The following is a 15,145-nucleotide window of genomic DNA, read 5'->3' as shown; positions in this document are numbered from 1 at the left end:
AAGAGAGAGATTTTGACAATCTTCATTAAAACATTCTTTGAAGCTCTGGAGATGTCATTGATGCCACAAGATTATCTACAACTTGTACCGAAACCAAACTGCATTTCTAAGCCTTCAATGACTTGAAAGGGAAGCAGTAATTGAGAAGGCAGAAGTAGAGAGGATATAAAATGAAGTCAGTGAATAGCAAGAAAAGCATTCTGAAAAAGAAAATTTGTTCACATCGAATATAAATTCTAACGATTCGATACTATTTTACAAAGGTATTTGTGTGGAGTGCAGCCTTGTATGTAAGTGAAATGTGGGCGATGAACAGTTCTGTCAAGAAGACAATGGACACTTTAAAAACGTGGTGATCAATAAGAATGCTGAAGATTAGATATGAGGATCGTGTACTAAAGAAAAGGAACGGAATTAAATAGAGGAGGCAGAGGAAATTACAGCACAACTTTGACTACAAGAGGGGTAAGTTGACAGGACACATTATGACACGTCAACGAATGGGGACAAAGGGGTTGGGTGATAGTATTCTGATAATAATCATCTGTTGAAATGCTATTCTACTATTTTATCTATTAATGTAAGCAGCGAATTTACTCTTCCATGCACTCCTCCACAAAACATTTAAACCAAAACTGAAATCAGCTGAACACCAAATCTTTCAACCACTGTCTGACAACTACTGCATTCACTTTCAACTTTCTATAACTATCATTGGCTAGACACACACACATACAGATATAAGGAGAACAGAAATAAACAAACATTAATTTTCAGCATATAATTCTTTAGGTTGGCAACATGTACATAAACAAACCAAACAGGAAGGGACATAAGGTGAACACACTAGTTACGACTTCAATTCAGTGTTTTTGGTAAAATGTCTACAGCTAGTGAACATGAAAATGTGCTTATGTTCCACAAACTAAGTTTTAGTTCAACCTCCAGCATGTGACCAGATGAGGAGAAACGCAGATGTCCGCCAAAAACTCGATTCACTGTAAGTAATCAGTTATTCACGTAAAAACAAAAAAAACTGAACTGTTTTATAATCTGCAAGCATCACATATCAAAACAAAACTGAATCATTCTAGATTCCACCGAAGATGCCTTAAAGTAAAAGGCAAAACGCGTCTTGAACCAATAAAGAAAGTACACTGGATATAGAAAAAAACCTTTGCTACTTCCAAAGGAAATAATCAATAGCTGTGGATACTTAGCAAATTACATCTTATGACATACCAGCAAATTAGTCTCGGTTTAACTTCTCATTCCACATGCTATTAAATGCCGTTTAAAAAAATTCATCTATCCCTTCCGAAAAACTGTAGTTTCTTTCATAACTCGGTAGATAAACAGATTTTGGATATTTATCATGTGACGAAATACATGACTTTTTACAAGTTATCGTTTGCAAAAAAACACGTTTCGATTTCTTGAACCGTTTACGAAATTTGCAGCTGATACAACCACATGGTTTACGACGAGCAGGACGAAAGTGTCGGTCGCGTCAAGAGCGACCCGCGCGTGGTCACCGCACAGCCCGTCCGCCGACATATCACCCAATATCTCGAGAACGGTGATAGCTATCGTTCTGCTCTCAGCTTTAAAAACAATTTCGATATGTTGACTAAATTTCATACGCAATAATGTATTACCTAAAATGAACTGTACGCAAAGTCCACGCAATGCGTTTTTACCTCTGCACACTCGTTCAAATTTCGTGTAAAGGTTTACGTAAATGCGATACAGCAAGTAACCACGACGAATAACGAAAAGAAATTCGGTCCTTTATCGAGAGAAGATATCAGGTTGTAACATGCCCAAGAATCAAATTTTTCTACCGAATAGTTTCCTTGGAATCGGATGATAAGTATTTCATAGCTGCCGCCGCGTCCGCGCCAGCGGTTCGGCGAAAGTTCGTGTGGCCCGGGAGTCCGTACCTGACGTCACGCTCAGCGCGTTCTGTGATTGGCGGCGCGCACCTGGAGCGCGGCACGCGGCAGCGGAAGCGGTTCGACATGGTCAAACCGCGACGCAGAGCCCGCCGCGCCTTGCCGCTGACGCCATTTCCATGGCAACCACGCCGCTGACGCGCCGTTTTGACGCGCGGCAGCCCTAGTGGGAACCGGCCTTCAAAGCAGAAAACGCTTGCCGCTGCCGTTGCCGCACGACGCGCTGCCGCGCTCTAGTGGGAACCGGCCTTAAAGCGTCGCGCCACCGGCGGTCAACTGTGGGGGTATGAATGTGTTGGACGTAAAGTTCTGGGCGGAAATCGGTTTCAAGTTTTGTTACGTAGTGACACCCTCCTTTTTTTATCTCCACGGCTATTCCGCACTGGCTGAGAATTGAACAGCACTTGCCAGGGATCAGTGAATTAGGATTCTGTGGAGTAATACACCCACAGAGCAACAACATCTATGGAGTAAGCATTCAGACGCGCTGAACAGAATTGCTGTCGGCAACGTAGATCGCCCCTAAAGTCACGTGACTATTATGAGATTCAAGTTCTGTCCGTAAGCTCTCTGCAGATTTTGAATTTCGTTTCATCGCTGGTAAAGACAGATTCCCCTCAAAAGTGACGTAGCCATTGTACACGCATTTCAGAGTCATCTTAATAACTTTTAGTCCAAGTCTGAAATAAAGTTGGTTTAAAGCTGTGAAAAAATAAAAGAAACAGTATTTCGCTTGTTTGCGACAAATATCACAGCATGCACGATATTATTCTTTTATAGATAGAGAATGTACAGCCACGTACATTTTTTTACGTTTTGTAAGACATTTGACCGTATTTTCGAATCTATATTTTAACAAATTACACCACGGTGGTATCTCGAAACAGATTCCCAGTACGCCAAAGTGCAAGTGTCTCGAACAACAACGAGTTTGGAATTATGGCTGATAGCGAATTACCAATTCATTACACTTTGAAAAACTATACAACATAGACAAAATGACTCAAACTGTCTTCTGCAGACGAATATTGCTCGACATGTGTTTGCTGTCAACCTACTGACATACTTTCCAAATTTATCCGGCACCTACAGTATGTGGCCATGCGATCACATAAATTTTCCGACAACTTTATGCCTGGATTACACTATGTCTCGATGTTAATCAACACGTAAAGCAACTTTTACTAGTATTATAATCATAATTAGACCTATGCGGCACGAAAAGAAACTTCTCCTTGTCTGACGAATTTGAATTTGCTTACGTAGTAGTATTAAGCCAGCGCCATTGCTGTTACTAATAAATTAATGTGTGAAAATAGGACAAATACAAGTAATACTAGTTTTTTTAAGGCGGTTTTCCATCTGCCTCGGCGAATGCGGGCTGGTTTACCTTATTCCGCCTCAGTTACGTCGGCGATTGCTGCGCAAACACTGTCTCCACGTACGCGTACACCATAATTACTCTACCACGCAAACATTTGGGGGAGGGGGGGGAGAGGTCTACTGGAGGCCGAACCGCACAGTAACAGTGGGTTCGGTGTGGGGCGGCGGTAGGGTGGATGGACTGCTGTGGCCTGTTGTGGGGTTGTGAACCACTGAGGGTTACGGCGGGACGAAGCCTATCCGTCGTTTCTAGATCCCCGGTTTAATACACACACACACAATACTACAGTTTCTGTCTTAGTACTAAAGGTAAACGTAAACGTCACGCCAGCGTCAGATGACTCAGTTTGACGTCAGCGACATGTGCAGCTCTCTATGCCCACTACACAGAGTTTCCTGCTCTACGATTATATCACTTAATTACAGTGCTCGCAAACGAACGGAATCGCTGGTGTTGCAAAATAACGCATAAAAATTGCCAAGAACAAAGCGGAAAGAGATCCGTCTTCATAGGAGGCGGTGTGAATGCGCATGACGTCACAATTTTTTCAGTCAGTTCGACACTATACGGATCGCAATTAAGCATCTATAATTAGTCTAAAATAAATTTTCGTCGGAATAACAGATTCGGCACATAAATAAGCCAAAACAGTCTACGGTGAAGCTAAAACCAAGGGCTTCAACATTGAGAGTGCAATGAAAATTCTACTGTTATATGCAGAGGAAAGGGCGGATGGATGAAATGAGGACATCAAAGGTCTCTATGAGGGCGAGGAATCATCTGATGACATGATACAAGAAGATTTGGGAGTCGATATGGAAGCGATAGGACACCCACAATTATAATCTGAGCTCAACAGAGCTTTGGTAAACTTGAGATAAAATTTGGCGGAAGGCATAGGCAACAATCCTTCGGAATTTCTAAAACCATTGGGGGAAATGGCAAATAAACGCCTATTCACTTTACTAATAGAACCTATGTGTCTGTCTGGAGATATACCGCCAGTCCTTCGGAGTAATATCATCCACACCATCTCGGAGATAGCAAGGGCAGGAAAGTGAGAAAACTATTGTACTATCAGCTTAACATATACTGCACCAAAGTTCCTAACGAGAATAATGTACAGAAAAACGAAAAATAAAAGTGATCATCTGTTAGATGACGATTAGTTTGGCTTCAGGAAAGGTAAAGGCATGAGAGAGCCATTTCCGTCGTTGCAGTTTATAATGGTAGGAAAACATCAGAAAAATTAAGACACATTCATTGACATTGTAAAATGGTGCAAGATGTTCGAAATTCAGCAAAAAGTAGCAGAAAGGTACAGCGTAAAACGTGTAATATAGAATGTGTTAAAGAACCTATACGTAAAAGTAAGATTGGAAGACCAAGAACGAAGTGCTCGGATTAAAATTGATGTAAGAAGATTGGTTTCGGAGAATAAAAGAGATTTAGCAGTGTGATTAAAATTCAGGTTAAAAGGATATCAATGATAAGATTCAATGATGATATGACTATCCTCAGTGAAAGTGACGAATAATTGCAGGATCCGTTGAATGCAAAGAACAGTTTAATGTACACAGAGGATGGATTGAGACTACACCGAAGAAAGATGAAAATAATAAGGAGCAGCAGAAATGAGATTAGCGATAAACTTAACATCAGGTAAGGAACCAAGAATTAAATGAAGTGAAGGCATCCTGCTACCTTGGAAGCAAAATAACCCTTGGTGGATGAACCTGCAAGATCATAAAAACCAGACTAGCACAGGTAAAGAGGGCATTGTGGGCCAAAAGAAGTCAGATAGAATCAAACATTGACCTTAATTTGAGGAAGAAATTTCTAAGAAATTACCTTTGAACCACAGCATTGTATGGACATGAATCGTGTACTGCGGGAAAACCGGAAAAGAGGAGGATCGAATCAACTGAGAGGCAGTGTCGTAGAAGAATGCTAAAAGATGGGTGTACTGATAAGATGAAAAATTAGGAGGTTTTTCGCAAAATGGGAGAGGAACAAGTGGAGAAAACTGACAAGAAGAAAGAATGGGATGGTAGGACACTTTTTAGTACATCAAGGAGTAAGTTCAGTTGTAGAGGGTAAACACACTGGGGGAAGACAAAGATTCGAATATATTCAGTAAACGAGAGAGGATGTTTGGTGTAAGTGCTTCTCTGAGATGAAGAGGTGGCCACACGAGAGAAAGTCGCGGCGGGCAGTGTCAGGCCAGTCATTGATGACCAGCGAAGAGAAAAACTAAAGGAAAACGTTAAAAATTTGTCTTGTCACCGACGTCCTGTACAAACACCATCCAAATAAGTAGCAGTAAGGCGTTTGTCGTTCACTCTAAAAAATCATTTTTACCACTCGAATTAATCAGAAGTGCGGAGACATCGCGATTAATTGTGCGATTTAAGTTACTCACGATAAACTTTTACTAATCACTCGCTCTAACAAGATTCTCGGATGGTGGCTGTCATTACCGCGATCGGTACCGAAAGCAGAAGCCGTTCAATCTAGTTGACATTAGAAAACCATGCTGCCCTCTCTGCGTCTCCATAATTATAAGCGAAATCAGATGTAACATGTAGAAGAAAAGATCACAGAAATGTTGCATGTAATTGAGTCTGAAAAGTTTCCTATTCGTTAAATTTGTTTATATTTACAGTAAAGATATTATTTGCGGATAATACTGAAAGCTCAGATTCGTAGCGCCAGGAGGCAAGCGAATATCTGGTGAAATTGTGCACCGTCTTCCAACTTCCTTTCGATACGGCTGACCGAGCGAGGTGGCGCATTGGTTAGCACGTCGAACTCGCATTCGGGACGACGACTGTTCAAACTCGCGTCCAGCAATCCTGATTTGGGTTTTCCGTGATTTCCCAAATCGCTTCCTTTGAAAGTGCGCAGCTGATTTTCCACCCATCCTTCCCTAATCCGAGCTTGTGCTGCGTCTCTAATGACCTCGTTGTCGACGGGACGTTAGACACTCCTCCTCGAAACAGCTACTCCCGTCAGCCTCCACGCTCGGAGTCTTCTGTTACTGAACGATTAACTCAACCCCGTGATTTAAGAAAGCTGCCAGTGGATGCATCGAGCGCTTGTCTATCGCCTCTTGCTCACATATAGTCGACAGTTCCTACGAGAAATTACCTCTGAACAGACCACTGCAGCACCGGAAGCTGTGCTTCAGAGAGATTTGCGAACTACCTAAGGGTTCATAGCGGATCATGCGGCTCTGTCCAGAACGAAGCACTGAGCCTTACCTGGCAAGAACTTCTCGATCTATTCCGTACGTAGAATTCAAGAACAAAATGGAACATGAAGTATTCTGTTATAATTAGAACAAATATTTTGTCTACGGCACAAATTTATGCTATGAAGACGCAGATGACGAAAACATCCACGAACGGTTAAAATACTGACGCGAATGGAACGAGATTTCGGCAGTTAAGTGATCCAGATGCACTCAGAAACGTAGCGGAAGAGAACGAAAACGAGGCGGCCGAGGAGCGCATTACGAATCCCACTGAGGCAGCGTAATGCGTTTATCTGTTATCCGGGTGGCAGGACAAAATCAGTTCGACCGTATCGACGTATTGGCTCTCTGGAAAACGATAACGTCGTCAGAAAGAAAATAAATGCAAAACAGAAAAAAATGGAAAACCAAAAAAAAAAAAAATTGCTGAAGTGACTGAAAGCAAGTAAAACAAAATACAGCGTGTTTCAACTGTAATTTTGTAAACAAACTATCAATAGTAGTTTCCGGCAAAAGCGAGTGTATTTTGGATTTTTCGTGTTTTTCGTTTATACATACGATCTAGTGTCCGCGTTAACTCGGGTAGTTGAGATTTTACTGTGTATGAATAGGCCTCCGAAAACAACGGATTGCGTTTAACCTGATCTCCATTACCCAAAGTATTCTGGTTATCGTGCACAAAGAGAGCTAATTGGGGTTTATGGAATCGTTGCTTCCAAAATCCTCAGAAAGGGCAACTAGTTACACTCGATGGGGTTAACCGTATCGATCATAACAATGTTACAAAATCTGAAACTAGAATGTGATTCTTTGAAGCAGTCTCACTACTCTTCTTGTTAACGGAAGTGACTTTGACTCTTTCCGATGAAATGGGAGATATCGGTGTTGCAACGATCTGCTACAATTGACGGCCATAAACGGCGGCTCCACTGAAGAGTCGTTATTGAATTTAAAACGAAATTCATTGCGCCTTTGTACTTTGCTTTCATCAGTTCACCTTAGCTGTTTAACAAGTAAACGCTTGGGTATTTCTACACCATCATACTCCTTAACATCGGGGCATTAGTCGAACGGACGACGCTGAAGTAGAATTCGGAATTTCAGCACTTTCCTGCGCAAGGTACTTCGGTAACCATCGTTACGTATCTCTAGATTGCACTTAGGACACTTAAAACTGTCGAGTGATTACATACTATGGAGACCAACTCTCGGTTAATATGGTTAGACTGCATGCGAATACTTTGAATCAATACTAACTGTAAGTTCAGTTTAAGCACTGCCAGTGATAATAACGTCCCAGTAGAACACAGCGCAGTTCGTGCATGTGGCGTTAGTGTGATGTGAACAGTGGCATGTAATACTGATGATAATGGTTACCATAATGCAACTGCTTCCAACGAGCATTATTACACTTACCGTTCGCGCATAAATGTCTAGTTCGCACCCAGCCCACGGTGTAAAAAACAACAGTTGTACTTGTTTCCACTGTCTTTCATTACAGATATCAATGTGAGGACTACATGGAACGAGCTATCAGGCAAAAATAGAGAAAACTAATTATCGTCCACTTGGAATGTTAGGAAGGAAGCCAATGTAGGAACTAGAAGATTTGTAAGCATAAATGAAAAGACACATACATATATGTTAGGTAACAGAGAGATACATTCCAGAAAAGGTAGTTCCTTGAAGAGAAAATCTTAAGAGTGCTCGTTCGTGACAGCAGGCCTGTGCCAATCCTGATTCAAAGGGGGAATTATTCTCCTTATGTATACAAAGAAGCCAATTGGCCTAGAAAACTGTTGTAACATGTGACCCTAATGTAAGAAAAATTCTCTCTTCCGCTCTTTAATTCTGTTTGCACAATTGTTACTTTATAGCCAAATGCTTTTAGCCTGATCTAATTTCTGACCCATAACTATAGTCTTAATTACCATAATTTGTGATAAAAAATGGTCACCAACGTGTCAAGTTACGTTTATACAAGTCCAATCTCAGTTCTCATAATTTATGATCCTAAATGGCCTGCTTCAAAAAGTTCAAATGTGTGTGAATTCCTGAGGAACCAAACTGCTTAGGTCATCGGTCCCTAGACTTACACACTACTTAAACTAACCAGTGCTAAGAACAATACACACACCCAGGCCCGAGGGAGGACTCCAACCTCCGCGCAAATGGCCTCCTCCCATCCACCACTTCAGTAGTGCTCTGTAATTTGTGCCCCCGCCCCCCCCCCCCCCACAAGTCCCCCCCCCCACCACCACCACCACTCCAGAGAGCATCCAACATCATGAGGTGGACGAAACACTCATGTCGATCAATCAACAGCAGCAGCAGCTCAGCAGCAAATTCAGGCGATATTTACAATTTCGTTTTTGCAATCTGCAACAGAGTATTGTGTATGTGGGCATTTTCTGCAAGCGCTCCAACATGTGACCACCTCCCTTCAATGCTATTTGCAATTTTGACTCAATTTATTGCAATTTTCACGAGGGTTTTTTTTCGAGTACTCCAGATACCCATGCGTCCATCCTGAGACACACATAAATCTGAGACTTTAAGTGGTTAAAAATTACCACAGAGAGGCATGATAACAAATTACACTGATATCCCACATCTAACAATTTTTGTGGTGCATTATTTAAGAACAAGCACACTACTGGTAGTAACTTCTTGGAGCACACGAATGTATGACGACATCCCTCCATTGAAATTCACAATTGTGTGGTAATTTGTCACAATTTCGTCGATTTTCTCCCAATATTCCAAGGATACACAGGTAAATATAGAACTTTAAATGTCAAATAATTACCACAGTGTGATACTTAAACACATTACGCCAGTATCCTGCATTAAACAATTTCTACAATACGCTCTTGCCATGTACCAAGTCTATGGTTCATTGTAAGGAACTAACCTTTGCATTATTAGTGTATTAAAAAGTCATGATGTCAGTCAGGTATCATAAGAGGACTTTACAATGCAAGTTATACTGGACGTGTAAATATCGGTGGATATATTTCTACAGAAAGGTATATACATCGCTAAATTACACTAATGTCTCACACTTGTGGTGCTAGCAATGGGGTAGGATGGGAGGGGCAGTTACATCTCTTCTGTTCTCTTTCATTGCATGTGCAAAGCTCGTCCCAGCACAGTTCTCGGCTGTGGTAGACCTGTCTCTGCACAGCACGTGCCAATGACCACAGCCACTGCATCTACCGCCACACACTCCTACTAATGCTCAACATCTGCGAGACAGCAGCTCTGAGATGATTTTAATGGAGGCGCGCGGGTGAGCGGGTGTGGGGGGGCGGAGGGGGGGAGGGGGGGGGGGAAGAAGAGGGTAAAGGATTCCGCCAGACACGCACGCATGTGCGCAATTGTTCGAGAATTTGCTCTCATTTTAGCGATGTGCAGTCTGATGAAAAGTATCCAGAGACCTACTATCAGACACTAACTCACCAGCACACGCATGGGCAAAATACACCCCACTGTAGTTTTGATACACAGTGAATTTCCATATACTTTTCAACCAACGGTCCCTCCTTGAAATAATATGTAAGTTCCCGAGTTTCACTGATTGTCTGGTTGAGCGACGGTATGTTTTCTAGAGCTTGGTTAAAAAATACCCCATGTGTGTAATAATGTAGCCACCGTAGCCCCTGAAATTTTGGAATAGATTGCATTTTCAAACATGATAAAGACGTGACATCATTTGTAAAACATTGTGCAAAATAATATGAGATAAATAACGGATCTGAGAACAAAAATGACAGCCTTTCAGAGAGCGATCATTGCACAGATACTAAGTAAGTGGAAGGCAGCCATAATTCAGAGAATGTGGCTGTAACATCTCCAGCAAGCTATAAAGGAAAGCATGGCACTGTCGATAAAATCTGCACCGCCAAAAAAAAATTGCCCTCATTTATCAAATATGCTGTGAGGATATCACTGGAGTGAAAGAAGAGAGACAGAGAAAGCTAGATAGCCTTCTGGGAGATGTGAGATTATGTCCCCAGGAAAAGTACTGGCAACCAAAACTATGTGTCAGACTTGCTGCAGATTAATATGCAAGGAACACTAATTTTCAGTTTAAAAAGAACGTATCAGCGTGATTCTGATTAAATATCAAACACAAACTCTCCGGAACATGCTGTCTTTGTGAGATTCAATTTTTGTACTTCGGAGAATTGAACTTTTACCTCATAAAAATCATTATATATATATATATATATATATATATATATATATATATATATATATATATATATATATATATATCTGGAACAATAACAGCTATTGGAAAACGACTTTCACCGGTATCTATGTGGGGCTGGGGCCCATGAATGTACATATTTGGAAACATTCTAAAACGAAATCATATGTGTTTTTTAACGTAAACTTATGTTTTTTTAAATGGACCTCCTATATTTTTTCTTCAGCAATCCATAGCATGACAAAGCACATACACAATATCGTTGATTGCATCGCAATATTCCCATTACATCCCGAGATATTAAGACGCGAAGTTGACGCTTGAAACACCCGACATGCGCTGCTAGCGCACGTCCTGAGGCTCAGGCGTGAACCCCATGCTGCCCGTAATCGCGATGTGATCGACCTGCGTAATCACACTTCCATACTTATCAAGAGGTCCGAAACGAATAATACGGTCTGCTGCCATCCTGCATTAACGTCGTACATTCCAGCAAGTATTTATCCCACAGGCTAGGGGTGATGCGGTTCTGTAACATATCTGTGTACCGCAACGTTAGTCACAAAGTTAATTTCGCTTATCGTTAATCCGTTACTAAAACGGTAATGCCGTTCAACGTTAAAACTTTACTTTACTGCAGATCTAGCACAAGTGACAGTTAATCATTCACTCGTAATAGTAAAATTCATGTTGATGGTTTTAGTGAAACGAGCAAGTGGACTAAAAGTTTTACCGTTGTTTAGGTAAAAATGTTTTGATTTGGGAAGTTCAGGTAGGACATAGAAGATGAATGTAAACATTGTTTAACCAATTAGTTTTATTATCACATAATTATCAATGTTATGTTTATCTAATGCGTTAAATGACAAATTGTTGCAAACAAATGTTTCTTAACATCACTGGGTAAAATGGCCCTTTGTAGAAACTTCCACTGTGATGCCAGCACTACATACTAAACATAGCGTTCACATCTCATGCTCAAAGTGATGCCCATTGGCTTGCATACATAGGGTCACTCTGCGGATGAAGGATGCCCTACTTCGTGCTACTGTTTTCTCTTTGAGGGCTATACAAGCATCAATAATGCGTTGCTTCATGTCCTCTGGTGTTGTTGGTTCATGTTGGTAAACAGCGTCCTCCACTGCTCCCCAAAGAAAATAATCCAGCGGTGTAAGGTCCGGAGATCGGGCAGGCCACCTAACTGGGCCACCTCGTCCAATCCACCTACCAGGGAACTTAAGGTTCAGAAGTCGTCGTGCTCGTAAAGCGTTATGTGCAGGGCATCCGTCATGCTGATACCACATGACCATTCTCCGGTTCAGAGGTACGGTGTCCAAGAGAACAGGAAGATTGTCTCGTATAAATCTGGAGTATTGTCTGCCATTTTGGATGCCTTTTATAAGGTCCGATAATGGTATCTCCAATAATCCCACACCAAACATTAACTTTCCACGGACGTTGATGCTCTACCTGGCGGAGCCATTTTGGATTGTCTGCGGACCAATAATGCATATTCCTCATATTGACAATTCCTTTGTTGGAGAATGATGCCTCGTCGGTAAAGAGAACATCTGCAAAAAAATTTGGATTAGTCAGAATTTTTGCTGAGGGCACCGACAAAATGTTATCCTATTGCGGAAGTCATTTCCCTGAAGATCCTGGTGTAAATGAACATGGTAAGGATGAAATTTATGACGTTTAAGAATACGCTGTGCACTTGATTTCGACACACCAACTTCACGTTCATTTTGACGTGTGCTGATTTGAGGATTCACAGCTATGGTAGCGAGCACAGCAACTTCAGCACGTTCATCTGTGCGTGTTCTAGGACGATGTCGAGGTCTTGGATTTAAGCTTCCCGTTTCACGTAGACGAGATGTGAGACGACCAAACATCCGGCGCGAAGGCGATGGCTTGTCAGGGAATCGTCTTCTGTACAGTCGTTCTGCCTGAACAGCATTTCGTCCACCTACAACAGGGTACAGTGCAGGTTTGTAGAGTAGGGTAGAAAACAGATATATTAACTTAATAATCATAATGTTCGCTAACACTGCTATCAACAACAACAACTCAAAAGCAGCGTTTAAGCATTGCTTAATGTGTTTCGTCTTCTAAGTAACATCTCCACATAGGCTCTCCCGCCTATCATCTCGCTAACGCATTTTCTTCCATAGCAAGACCTGTACAGCCCACATTTTTACCATCTGAGAGATCATGTACAGCTCGCTGAGGCCCGTAACATCTATAGCATGGCAGTGTGGCTGTGTGCAATTACATCTACATATACTTGGATACTCTAGGTATTTTGTTGAATTTACGGCTTTTAGATTAGACTGATTTATCGTGTAACCGAAGTTCCTTTTAGCACTCATGTGGATGACCTCACACTTTTCGTTATTTAGGGTCACCTGCCACTTTTCACACCATTCAGATATCTTTTCTAAATCGTTTTGCAATTTTTTTTTATCTTCTGATGACTTTATTAGTCGGCTGCTCAGATTGTCTCCCAAATCGTTTATATAGATAAGGAACAGCAAAGGGCCTGTAACACTTACTTGGGGAATGCCAGAAATCACTTCTGTTTTACTCGATGACTTTCCGTCAGTTACTACGAACTGTGACCTCTCTGACAGTAAATCACAAATCCAGTCGCATAACTCAGACGATATCCCATAAGCACGCAATTTCACTACGAGCCATTTGTGTGCTACAGTGTCAAAAGCCTTCCGGAAATCCAGAAATACGGAATCGATCTGAAATCCCCTGTCAATAGCACTCAACACTTCATGTGAATAAAGAACTAGATGTGTTTTACAGGAACGATGTTTTCTAAACCCAAGTTGACTGTGTGTCAATAGACCGTTTTCTTCGAGGTAATTCATAACGTTCGAACACAATATATGTACCAAAATCCTGCTGCATATCGACGTTAACGATATGGGCCTGTAATTTAGCGGATTACTCCTCCTACCTTTCTTGAATATTGGTGTGACCTGTGCAACTGTCCAGTCTTTGAGTACGGATCTTTCGTGTGTGTGTGTGTGTGCGTGTGTGTGTGTGTGTGTGTGTGTGTGTGTGTGTGTGTGTGTATCTGTATGTGCATGACTTACCCATGGCTTTATTCACATGCATGGTTGATACATATTTTGCACACATATCTTCCTATACCTCTCTGTCTCCAACTCATCCTAACTCCTTTATCTGACTATCTGCTCCTCCCCCATCTCTGTGCATCTCCAGCACCCCTCCTTTGTCATCCCCCCCTTGCCATTCTCCTCCAGACCCCAATGTTCCTATGTGCTCGTCACCCCCTGTCCCCATCTCCATAACCACACCACATGTTTGACCATTTCTTCCATTATATCGCACTGCCCATCTCCCCCTTTACCAACTCACTTTGGCATCCATCTCACTTTCCTATGTCCATTACCTCTGACTTTTATCATCCCCTCCTATCCTCTGCCATCACCTTCTCTCCCCCCAATATTGCTGTCCATCTCCCCGTCACTCTGTTCATTTCCTCCTCCCCCCTCACCATGTCCACCTCCATCTCTCCTCTTTTATGTCTATCTCCTCCTCTCTCTATCCTCCCTCTCTTCCTGTCCATTGCCTTCTCCTCATCACTCTGTCCATTTACATCAGCCTCCCTCTTCCTAGCAGTTTTCGCCTCCCCACTTTTTCCTATTTATCTCTGCCTCCCCACCTCTTCATCTCCTCCACTCCATCTCCCTATCAAGCTCCCTCTCTGAATTCTCTATGCATCAACTCCTCACACCTCCCACCGCTTCTCACTGCCCATACCCTCCTGCCCCATTTCTCTATCCATTCCCTCCTCCCCACTCTCTCTATACCTATGCCCTTCTGCCCCTTTCACTATCCATCCCCTCTTTCTCTATCCACTCCTTCTCTCTTTTTCCATCCCCTTCTATATCCATCTCATTCTTTCCCATCCACACATATATCCCCTGCAGAATAGGTCGATAAAGAAGGCCAATACTACTTCAACACCAACATACCTGTCAGGCAGGGCAGCCTACATCTCAGGGCAGGAAATCCAGCTCTTGCACCTGGTGTGTAGGCTTAGGCAAACCAGGTTAATATGCAGTCCAATATTATTCCCACTGTCTATTGTGCATGTCTGCCTATATATTAGGGAGTTGCTAAAACAATTTTTTTCCTTTATCTCCTCCCCATTGAAACTAGGACGTTATAAAGCCCATGATACTGATACAAAGTTTGATGTTTGCGTGCGAAATTTGGTTGAAATTGTTTCAGACATTTGGGAGGAGATCCTAGACATATGAATATACATTTTCTCAGCCTTATACATATAC

The sequence above is a fragment of the Schistocerca serialis genome, chromosome 7 (genome assembly GCF_023864345.2).
Source record: "Schistocerca serialis cubense isolate TAMUIC-IGC-003099 chromosome 7, iqSchSeri2.2, whole genome shotgun sequence".
In the NCBI taxonomy this organism is placed as follows: Eukaryota; Metazoa; Arthropoda; class Insecta; order Orthoptera; family Acrididae; genus Schistocerca; species Schistocerca serialis.
This window is presented reverse-complemented; position numbering follows the sequence as displayed.